The sequence below is a fragment of the Pelobates fuscus genome, chromosome 4 (genome assembly GCF_036172605.1).
Source record: "Pelobates fuscus isolate aPelFus1 chromosome 4, aPelFus1.pri, whole genome shotgun sequence".
Classification (NCBI taxonomy): Eukaryota; Metazoa; Chordata; class Amphibia; order Anura; family Pelobatidae; genus Pelobates; species Pelobates fuscus.
Window position 1 is genome coordinate 100,936,397 of NC_086320.1, and position 12,282 is coordinate 100,948,678.

Below are 12,282 nucleotides of genomic sequence, written 5' to 3' on the forward strand. Positions count from 1 at the left end.
GCAAAATAATTCACAAAACCAAAATCTGCATTTTGTATAATAACATAATTCATCAATTCCAATTTCTCCAAATTAATATAGGGAACAAGTCATTCAATCAGGAAACAAATGCCTTGTGTTTTGTCAGCTGGAAACTCCTATTAAAATACCATTAAAGTTTAGGCCGACAGTAACATGCTGCTGGCTGTGAGGAACACTCCAATCACCATAACCACTACAGCTCACTGGTGTTCTCAGCTCACGGAAGTTCCAGGTCAGAAACATCCAGCTTTCTGGCATTGAGAGTAGAGGCAGGAATTGTTCAAACCCAATTGGACTAATTTCAATGGGAATGGGTAGGGGGCATTGCTCCACGTTTTCTTTAGAACTCTCCCAGGCTTTCTGATTGACAGCTGGTGATGTGATGGAGCAAGGATTTATAAAAGCGTTAATTTCTAGTAAAGGAAGTCACTATCACTGTGAACTTCGTGTAGGTCCCTAGACAACTCATGTTTAAGTCACTCTGTGACCATTATAGGTGCAGGGTGTGTTTATTGTTATGTTTTGTTCTTGTCCTGCTCATGCCTCCAACCAACTCGGGGGATTTGACTGAGGAGTCTGTGCAGCGCCACCTGTTGGTCGTTAACGATCTTGCACGCCTTCAACCATAGCATAAGTAATGAAAACAGGAAGGGAATGTCAGGCTGGAACATGCACTTAGGGGGAAATCCGTTAATAATAGAATTAACAGACTAAAGAAAGACAGACAAAGGCGTGCATGGCCATAGATATATTCATATGAATGTGATTGTCTATATAAAATGAATGGAATCAAGGAGGTCTTAGCTAAGAAGAGAAACGGTATGTCCAAAATGAATCTAAATGAAACTAGAACAGGATGATGTATATAGTGCTTAGTGTCCAATCGAAAGATTCTATAGCAATTAGGAAATAGTGGTGAAATGGGGGATAAGCGCTCTCAAAATTAGAAATCAACATTTATCCATCACTTATAATAGTATCCTGTCTGCAATAAAAAGTAACAGCAAGGATATCAAGCTTACCATATCATGCATTTATTCATGGGCTAGTGGGTGGACAATATGTTTAGCTCAAGTAAGCAAAGAGGGTGACAGCCTGGGATTCTACAGATAATATAAAAATGACTTCATATTGATATTGTATAGCGAAGTCTCAAAGTTACTAGTATTAAAGGGACACTATAGTCACCAGAACAACTACAGCTTAATTAATTTGTTCTGGTGAGTAGAATCATTACCCTCAGGCTTTTTGCTGTAAACACAGTCTTTTCAGAGAAAATGCAGTGTTTACATTACAGCCTAGTGATAACTTCACTGGCCACTCCTCAGATAGCTGTTAGAGATCCTTCCTGGGTCATGGCTGCCTAAAATGCATCCAAACATTCAGTGTCTCCTCCCTCTGCATGCACACTGAACTTTCCTCATAGAGATCCATTGATTCAATTTATCTCAATGAGGAGATGCTGATTGGCCAGGGCTGTGTTTGAATCATGCTGGCTCTGCCCCTGATCTGCCTCTTTGTCAGTCTCAGCCAATCCTATGGGGAAGCATTGTGATTGGATCAGGCTACCACTTCTGCTGATGTCCACAGACTGTTTATTTTTCTAACATAAAAATAGTCTAACAGCATGCAGAGTTACAGCTTCTGGCTGTAATACAGTAAGATTTTGCTATATTTATGGAGGCATGAGGGGCCCAGGGGGCTAGATGGTGGTTTTAACACTATAGGGTCAGGAATACATGTTTGTGTTCCTGACCCTATAGTGCTCCTTTAACACAAAAGAGGAAGATAACTCACTGATAAAGAATATAAACAAATATCCATCAAGTACCTGGACTTTGCGTCAAGTTATGTTGGAATAATAAAATCAAATCAATAACCATTTAGAAAAAGCTTACAGTAGTATCTGAAAGTCAATGCAATTGGTTGGGATGTTTCAATTATCACACCGCTGCATCCATCTTCCAAGCAATGAATGAGCTCTGCAAAATTTGTTATTTCAAAAACAAATTGCCATCGATTCGTACTGAGGCGTATGCTTACTATCTAGTAGTATAATGTAATAATGTTTTCAATTTAGAATTTCCCCTAACAAGGCTACAAACCTGTGAATATGCTATAGATTTATGGAGCCATCGTAATAAATAACACTCCTTTTTCATTTATATATAGCAGCGATGACAACTCCTACTAGATATTGTGGAGCGCGTTTCCTATGGATATAAATGTAGACTACACACATTATAAGAAGTTAGAAATCCCAGCTATAAAGGCTTCTGGTTTCTACATAACACAAAGTGATTGCAATCTATTGTGTACTGTGTTCTAACTTGTTCAGAATGTGAAGTATTAACAAGATCCACACTGGCTCGATTAATTATCCTTTTAAAGTCTATACTATAATTGTATACATCCAATAGCAGTCTTCCGTCCATGAGATCTATCACCATTTACCCAGTAACTTGGGGATTTTTTTTAGAAAAGTGTCTATGTATTTTTTTTTTTTCATCTTTTCTTCAATTGAAGATAAAAGGTTTGTTAATTGTGAATTCTGGCTCGCAGTTCAATCTACGTCTTTTGTAAGTGGGTACTCTAATAAAGGATATGTCCTTCTGTCTTTCATCGAAAGCATAACACGTTGTTTCGGCTTACAAGGATGCTTCATTCTGCATTCAGATTAAATGCTGCAGTGAGCACTGATCTAATAAACTTATTATGCTCCAAAGGCTTCTCCAAAGGTAACAAGAGGGTTAATGAGGTAGAGATTATTTAATTGTACAGTTGAATTGTGGCACACTATATAGTTACACAACAGTATCTGATATTCCTCTTCAATCACGCAAAGCCAATTAGTTGGAAAGATGCAGTAAATTCAAGCATCTGTTATCAAACACCAAACTGATTTTATCTCATTTTTTTGCCATTCGTGGAAATAGTCAAACAGCTCGGAGTGATTCAGGTATCAGCAAGGCTTGCTGACCTTACCTTGTGTAATCCTGCAGGTGGACAAACAGAGCAGAGCTCCGTGGTTATTTACAAATCCCCACAAACTCTGTAAACCACGTCTATCACTAAACCATCGCGTGACATGGCAGACTTTAAACCTAGCGGGCACACTGAATCATCCAGTCAAAATATGACAGCAGATATGCACGAGGCATGCCCTATATAGACACTATTGGGAGTGTGCTACATTACCAAGACACTTTGTGTAAAGTTTGACTTTTATTGCTTTGTACAAATTATAAATTCAATAAATTCATTGGTTGGAAGCTCATTTGTGCAGGGCCTCCCTTAGCTCTAAATATCCCCTTTCTAGAATTGTAAAGCGCTACAGACTATGTTGGCGCTATGTACATGATAATTAATTCATGTCATGTAGGATAAACCTGCAGAGACATCCATATACTGACCAGTCCTGATAATACATAGCTTTTAAAGCAATAGGCACAAGCTGTTTAGATCAATCTCATCTTAATCTGAAATTACATTGTGCTTCCCAAATGAAGGATTGTCAGTGTTTTAACCATTTCACAGCTTCCATTTTACAGGTCTTATAACCATTTCTTACAGGGAAAATCCCCAAATTCTGACCACATTGGTAATTTGCAGATTTGCTAAAGTCAAATGCTGTCAGTGGGCAAATAGTTAAAATTTCTTGTTTAAATCTGGGTCCAGAGTTGAAGCTTCCTGGCCCGGGTTTAATTAATTCGGTCTGTATTTTAGTCGTCTGGCGGCGTTTGGTCTGGCTGAAATCCGTCCCAAATTCAGGTAAATTTTGGGTCGGATTTACAAAATCAGGGAATTTATTGAATTCCATCAACAATATCTGTATTTTGCAATCCGTATGGTCCTTTACAGCAGTGGTGGTTTTGCCCTGTTAGGTATGGAGCCATTCAGACTCTAGTCAACAACAGTGTTAATTTGATATCAACAAATGCCTCAGCACAACATAATATTGGGATTTAACAGGGGTGGAGCCTAACTGCCGAGCTAACCAGACCACCTTTTGGCGTTTTTACCGTTCAGACTTGGCTATCCCTCAACTGCACAACATATAATAGGTCTGGGAACTTCATCCTACCAGAGACTACCTCGATCTGCAAGAGGTACAGATTCGGGCAGCTATAGATGCAGTCAGAGCTGCGGCCTACTACACGCGGGCAGGCAGGAGGCAGCCGATCCCTCTGCTCAGGGGATTACCATTCTCTGTAGACAATCTCCCCCTACTCCGCCAGTGAGGGTGCACCAGGCACGCCTAACAACCCACAGATGACATGGGGCGCAAACACAAAAGGCAATACCAGATGGAGAGGCCTACATGACAGGACATAAGGCTGTCCTTTGAGAGAACACCACCACCATTACCCGCCAAGGCGGCACTTGAACCCCAGAGTGAACATGACGCCTCGGATGATTCCCCGAAGAGGAAGAATCATGTACCTCACCTCACCCAGCTGGAGTATATCAAACAGTTGAATCAGATGAGGACTCATCTCCATCCACGAAAGGGGAAATCAAAAGATTGCTGGTAGATCTGAGAAAGGTGTGGAAGTCAGACCTCCAGGAGACACAAGCTGACATAAATGTACTGCAGCAAAAAGTGAAAGCGGTGGAGGAAAGAGAACAGACACGTGACACTCAACTTCAGGACACCAAGCAGCATATGGAGGGTATCACTACACAAGTTAAACAGCTGGTGCTCACGCTGGAGTCTTGGAATATATGCCTACAAGGCATACATTAAAAAGAGGAGGGGACATATTGTCATTTGTTCAAAGGCTGTTTACCTCTATGGGCATTCAAAATAATACAGACGCCCCATACATCCTGGCCCCTTTCGAGTACGCAAATCAGCAGTGGCATCAGTAGACGCACCTAGGGACATTATTGCGACTACCAGACACATCGCGGTGAGAACCGCTATAATGAACAGATCCAGAAACATGGGAAAAGTGCATTTCGAGAGTCATTAAGTGTCCATCTATAGCAACCTTCCCTTTTCTGTCCTAACAGAAAGAAGACAGCTGGCACCAGTTGCTAGGAAGCTTCGGGATTACTATGCTAAATATCGCTGGAATGCTGTCACACATGGCACTGAAATACTCCCAGATCCGCTCTTTCACAAACTGGGCCTACTGGCCACTACTATATTAGAGGAAACAAACAGAGTGGACATACCACACAAGAAGAAGGCCCCAGAAAGAGCGGTCCCACAAAACAATTCGGTCCAGTGACACTCTTCCAGCACTTGCTCGTATATAAGCACCCTGGACAGTGTCAAAATGACGTTGATGCTTCTTTACGTTAATTTCCATTTTCTTTATTTTTCAAGTTCGTTTACCTCCTGCTAACATGGCTATGAGTGTTTGGTTTTATGCCTAGAGGTACGCGACCTACTAACATATATAATCCACAGATAAGAAGCCTGGTCGGCTGACTGCGTGCAGTGTACGACAAGTCATAAACGGAATAGTGGCACTAAACCTATAGTGCCTCCATCAATATTTTTTTCTTTTCACACTCCTTTTTTTATGATTTTGTTTGTGGAACCATGCCTAGCCTTAAAGTATTCCTCAATTGTTTATTCATGACATATATTGACACAGATGTATACTATGTGTGCAACTCTAATAAAATACAAATTAAAACATTAGGCATCAACACGTCTCACAGACTGCTTCAGCCACAATATCATAGTGTATAGGTATTATGCATGACAGCTAGCAGCATTGTTTAAATGATATGCCAATATATTAACTTGGCCTTTATATACACACACATACACAAAAACAAATTAAAGATCACAATTTAAATATGATCAAAGTGACATTACTACCCAAAACCTCCTTGGTTTTGGATAGCAATGTCACTTTGTAAAAAAAAAAATGTATGCGATATAGGGCAGATATACGATATGCATTGTGAGCATATACATCAATGAACTATCACTTTAACCCCTTAAGGACACATCACATGTGTGACATGTCATGATTCCCTTTTATTCCAGAAGTTTGGTCCTTAGGGGTTAAATTAGTTTTGACGCTGAGTAGTGGTTTTTTTTAATCATATTAATCTTGCATTTTAGATTATATATTCACAATGCTTTTAACAGACTAATTAAATACACTTTAGATCATTAGCACTAGCACTAGCACTGCTTAATTTGTCTCCCATGTTAAAATTAGTATAGGATCCACCAATATAGGGGTACTGTAGCATAGTGGTGGGCTTAATACAATATAATCATATGGTGGAACTGTATGCCCATATTTGTTTGCCAAGATAGTTGATTTTAAGTTGCCTTGTAAAACTAATAAACTGTAATTTTGTTCTCTTGAATTGAGATGCAGCTTCATTTGCATGGACTATGTAAGAAAACCTACCTTAATTCAAGCTCCTGTGTCAGTTTGGCCACAATTCCGGGACTCTGCTCCTAACTTAGAACCATCCACATCAAAAAGAAACAACCGCTCCAAAAATGATGCAGCCACATCAATTCCATCGACCTCTGGGCCAAATGTTCGTGCTATCACATGTAAGCTAAGGAGAGGTCTCATATCACAAAATGACACAGCCATTTTGGATGAAGCATATGTACCAGGTCCAATAAAACAAGGGAAGTGAATGGCGCTTACACAGAAAAAATCAAAACACAGTACTGGAGTGAGAAAGGTGTTCCCCAACACCCTAAAGTCAAAATGTACAGAAGGTATTAAAAGCAACAAGTGCCAAAATACACACAACACTCCCTGTGTATAAACATATAAAACAATACTTATGCATGTACAGGTATATATGAGGGATGTCCCATGTAGTCAGTACCTACAATAATAAAAAAGGTACATAGTATAGACTGTACATACAATGAGAGAAAAAAATACGGAGGTAATTGGATACACTCACGGATTGCAGAGCCGTACCAGGCTCTGTATTTAGTGCCCAAGGGCGCCTCAAAAGGCTTTGCTGGAGAATCCTGAATGATATCCCCCAGAGGTAGAAGGAACAGCAGCAGAGTGATGGTAAAAAATGTAGATTTATTATAAATATAAATTAAAATAATAACTGTGCAGGTCCCATATGGTGACTCACGAAATCACAGTCATGCAGACGCGTTTCAACTCAGTCCGAGTTTTCATCAGTGCATAAAATCATCCGGTTGCTGTTCCGTTTTAAATACACCGCTATTTTGATTGCCGGTCACATGGGCGGAAGTTCGGGTGGCCGGCATCTGACATCACTTCCGGTCTTTCGGCGCTCATTTTCCAGCTTGATTGTGTTTAGTGCGATTGCCCATTTGAGGCTGGGAACTCCATCTTGTGAAAGGGCATCTATTGTGGTTCTTAGCATACTCGCATAGAAAAACATGCAGTATTGGAAGTGACATAATGGTATATATGAAATAGCGGTAATAATGCAATGTAATGCATAAAAGGACATTATAAATACACAATGTACCATATCAATATGGGATTAATTAATACATTTGTCCAACTAGAGCAGAAAAGTTTCATATTGAGAATGGACATCTATCATATCTTAAAGGATGTATCCATATAAACAACAATTGCTGAAATATAATGAAATAAAAAATGTTAAAGCAACAGCAGCAGTAGTATATATCAAAAAGAAAGAAAATATGTGTATACATTAAACAGCATATGGGTATATGGTACAAGATGATCCCATCTAGGTGGTATGAATATAGCCCATATAGAATAAGATCGGTGGGTGAGAAAAAGAGACTGAAAGAAGAGTCTCTATAGAAAACTTAAAAAATGTATATATAAAAAAATATATAAAAAGTGTAAAATTATATAAAAAATTATAAAAAATGTACCAACTCAAAATCTAAATTTAGACCGTAGGGGGATAAGGTATTCAATTCGAAAATCCACCTACTTTCAATTTTACAAAGTTCTTTAAAATTATCTTCACCCCTCCAATCTTTTTTCTTTTGAGCAATAGCAGTGAAATTGACACATGAAGGGTCACTGTTGTGGCATTGTGAAAAATGTGCAGAGACACTGTGTTTGGTATACCCCCTCTGTATGTTGCCCAAGTGTTCCAGTATGCGGGTTTTTAGAGTCCTCGTAGTCATTCCCACATACTGGAATCCACAGGGACACCAGAGGAGGTATATCACATTACTGGAATGGCAAGTAAGAATAGAGTTAATCTTATACTCCTTTTTAGATATATTGGAGACAAATTTGGTTTGTGTGTCTTTCTTAAATTTTGTTCTTTTACAGGCTGTGCACATTTTGCATGGATAAAAGCCATGTTTTTGATTAAAAACGTTGGTATTAGCAGTATGTGGTTTTATGTGGTTTTTGACCAGCAACGTTTGTAGATTTTTGGTGCCCCTATATATAATTTTTGGTTTTTCACCAATGATGTTATTAAGACCCTCATCAGATCTCAGAATGTGCCAGTACTTCTGGACAATGGATTTTATGTGTTTAGCGTCACCGCTATAATCTAAAATTAGAAGAGGCTCCTCTGTTTGTTTAGTTATTTGTTTATCCTTATATTCTAATAGGGACTCTCTATTTAGCTGTCCGGTTTCCTGAATTTGTTGGTCCAAGATGCTTGGATCGTATTTCTTTTCAATGAAGAAATTTTTCAAACGTCCCGCCTGTTCTCCATATTCTTTGATGTCACTACAATTTTTAAAAATCCGGTTGAATTGGCTCTTGGGCACATTGCGTAACCACGGATCGTAATGACAACTCGTGGTGTCAATGTACCCATTGACATCCACTGGTTTGAAATAAGTTCTGGTGGAAATATGATTATGTGAGACATAGATGTCCAAATCTAAGAACTGGACTGATGTTTGGCTAATTTGACTAGTCAGAACGATGTTGTTATGATTGTCATTAAGGCCCTCCAGGAAGAGATCCAAGGACACTCTGGACCCCTTCCATATAAAGAAGATGTCGTCGATATATCTGCGGTAGAGGACCAGACCCGCTCCCATAATGTCTCGAGCTGGGAGGAAGGTCCCCTCCCAGTGAGACATAAAGAGATTAGCATAGCTGGGAGCGAATCTGGTCCCCATCGCAGTACCGACTAACTGTAAAAAAAAGGAACCATCGAACCAAAAAAAATTGTTAGTAAGAATCAAGTGGATGCTGTCTATGATGAAATTGATCTGGCTCTCAACAAACTTATTACTGTGCATCAAAAAATGCTTGACAGCCGTGCACCCCAACTCGTGGGAAATAATAGTATATAAACTGGTCACATCACATGTGACCAGATAATAATCCTCTTCCCATTGGATATTCTGTAAGGTCTTTATTAGCTGTGTAGATTCCCTGAGATAGGATGGTTGAGATATCACCAAAGGTTGAAGTAGTTTATCTACATATTCAGATAGCCTACTTAGTAGGGAGCCTATCCCGGATACTATGGGCCTTCCAGGGTTTTTTTTTGTATCCTTGTGGATTTTTGGGAGGATGTAGAGAACTGGTATACGGCATACCGAGACATTTAGATATTTATATTCCTGCTTGTTGAGAATTCCATCTTCCATACCCTTACTTAATAATGATGTATATTTCTTTCTTATTTCTGGAGTAGGGTCCGTTTTGAGTTTGGTATAGGTGGAGGCATCGTTGAGCTGTCTGTATACCTCCTCCATGTAGTCCGCAACATTCAGCACAACGACGCCCCCACCCTTGTCTGCTGGCTTAATAACAATATTGTGATCTTGTTGAAGATCTCTCAGCGCTTTGGTTTGGGAGTAATTTAAGTTATTTCTTTTCTTTTTAGATATCTGTCTCACATCATTGGTGACCAATTTCTCAAAAACCTTCATTTCGCCGCTAATGTGGTTCTTGGGGAAGAACTGAGATTTATCTTTCAAATTTGTGTGTATAAAATTGTCACTGTTAGTATCTCTTAATTCATTAATAGGGAATTTTTTGAAATGTTTCTTTAAACAAAGTTTCCGAATGAATTTGTGGATGTCTATAAAAGTATTAAATGGTTTATTGGAGTTAGTTGGTGCGAATTTTAAGCCCTTATCGAGGACTTCCAATTCTTTATTCGTTAGTACTTTATTGGAGAGGTTAAAGATACCTAATGGTGGTTTTTCCCTCTTTTTTTCAATGTCCAAAGGTCTTCCTGCTCGGCATCCCCTTCTCCCTGATCCCACGGTCTTTTGGACCTTTGTGGGCGGGGGGGTTGATCCTGAACTAAAAAAGAATGGGATGAGTGGTGGGCATGGGGTTTACTTTTAGTAGTATAATCATTAGTTGTCTCGTCTGTTAGGGATCTGTATCTGTTTCCAGCTCGAGACATTATGGGAGCGGGTCTGGTCCTCTACCGCAGATATATCGACGACATCTTCTTTATATGGAAGGGGTCCAGAGTGTCCTTGGATCTCTTCCTGGAGGGCCTTAATGACAATCATAACAACATCGTTCTGACTAGTCAAATTAGCCAAACATCAGTCCAGTTCTTAGATTTGGACATCTATGTCTCACATAATCATATTTCCACCAGAACTTATTTCAAACCAGTGGATGTCAATGGGTACATTGACACCACGAGTTGTCATTACGATCCGTGGTTACGCAATGTGCCCAAGAGCCAATTCAACCGGATTTTTAAAAATTGTAGTGACATCAAAGAATATGGAGAACAGGCGGGACGTTTGAAAAATTTCTTCATTGAAAAGAAATACGATCCAAGCATCTTGGACCAACAAATTCAGGAAACCGGACAGCTAAATAGAGAGTCCCTATTAGAATATAAGGATAAACAAATAACTAAACAAACAGAGGAGCCTCTTCTAATTTTAGATTATAGCGGTGACGCTAAACACATAAAATCCATTGTCCAGAAGTACTGGCACATTCTGAGATCTGATGAGGGTCTTAATAACATCATTGGTGAAAAACCAAAAATTATATATAGGGGCACCAAAAATCTACAAACGTTGCTGGTCAAAAACCACATAAAACCACATACTGCTAATACCAACGTTTTTAATCAAAAACATGGCTTTTATCCATGCAAAATGTGCACAGCCTGTAAAAGAACAAAATTTAAGAAAGACACACAAACCAAATTTGTCTCCAATATATCTAAAAAGGAGTATAAGATTAACTCTATTCTTACTTGCCATTCCAGTAATGTGATATACCTCCTCTGGTGTCCCTGTGGATTCCAGTATGTGGGAATGACTACGAGGACTCTAAAAACCCGCATACTGGAACACTTGGGCAACATACAGAGGGGGTATACCAAACACAGTGTCTCTGCACATTTTTCACAATGCCACAACAGTGACCCTTCATGTGTCAATTTCACTGCTATTGCTCAAAAGAAAAAAGATTGGAGGGGTGAAGATAATTTTAAAGAACTTTGTAAAATTGAAAGTAGGTGGATTTTCGAATTGAATACCTTATCCCCCTACGGTCTAAATTTAGATTTTGAGTTGGTACATTTTTTATAATTTTTTATATAATTTTACACTTTTTATATATTTTTTTATATATACATTTTTTAAGTTTTCTATAGAGACTCTTCTTTCAGTCTCTTTTTCTCACCCACCGATCTTATTCTATATGGGCTATATTCATACCACCTAGATGGGATCATCTTGTACCATATACCCATATGCTGTTTAATGTATACACATATTTTCTTTCTTTTTGATATATACTACTGCTGCTGTTGCTTTAACATTTTTTATTTCATTATATTTCAGCAATTGTTGTTTATATGGATACATCCTTTAAGATATGATAGATGTCCATTCTCAATATGAAACTTTTCTGCTCTAGTTGGACAAATGTATTAATTAATCCCATATTGATATGGTACATTGTGTATTTATAATGCCCTTTTATGCATTACATTGCATTATTACCGCTATTTCATATATACCATTATGTCACTTCCAATACTGCATGTTTTTCTATGCGAGTATGCTAAGAACCACAATAGATGCCCTTTCACAAGATGGAGTTCCCAGCCTCAAATGGGCAATCGCACTAAACACAATCAAGCTGGAAAATGAGCGCCGAAAGACCGGAAGTGATGTCAGACGCCGGCCACCCGAACTTCCGCCCATGTGACCGGCAATCAAAATAGCGGTGTATTTAAAACGGAACAGCAACCGGATGATTTTATGCACTGATGAAAACTCGGACTGAGTTGAAACGCGTCTGCATGACTGTGATTTCGTGAGTCACCATATGGGACCTGCACAGTTATTATTTTAATTTATATTTATAATAAATC

At 38.9% G+C, this 12,282-nt stretch overlaps 1 protein-coding gene across 18 annotated transcripts in view; it reads right to left on the reverse strand.

Annotated features, from left to right (window-relative positions):
* Positions 1-12,282, reverse strand: part of DTNA (dystrobrevin alpha) — a 297,949-nt gene that overhangs the window by 99,011 nt on the left and 186,656 nt on the right. The window lies entirely within an intron of this gene.